Consider the following 381-nt stretch of genomic DNA (forward strand, 5'->3'; position numbering starts at 1 on the left):
TGGTTATATCTTAGCAAAACCTTACTTGCTAATGGTCTATCTCTGTCTTCAGCCACCTACCTATTGTAGTGAGGAACAGTTCTTTTTCTTTCTATCTCATATTTTCTTCCCTCCTTCTTTTCTATCTTATTGCAATAATCATGATTGTCGGTATAGCTGTGGCCCCCAGTCCACAGTAAGCCTTCAATGGTCAGGGGGTGCTACGCATCTTTAGTTTTTTAATAATTAGTTTCTTTCTCAGTTTTATGGTCTCGTTGCTGCTATGTGGAATTATTGTTTTGTTTTCGAATGATACTGATTTTAATCCTGGCTCCAACCTTCCAAAGTACCTCTAACTCTAACCTTCCAAACTTACTTAAAAAAAGAAACTCTGTCTAGACG

Source organism: Penaeus monodon, chromosome 20, assembly GCF_015228065.2.
Source record: "Penaeus monodon isolate SGIC_2016 chromosome 20, NSTDA_Pmon_1, whole genome shotgun sequence".
Lineage (NCBI taxonomy): Eukaryota > Metazoa > Arthropoda > Malacostraca > Decapoda > Penaeidae > Penaeus > Penaeus monodon.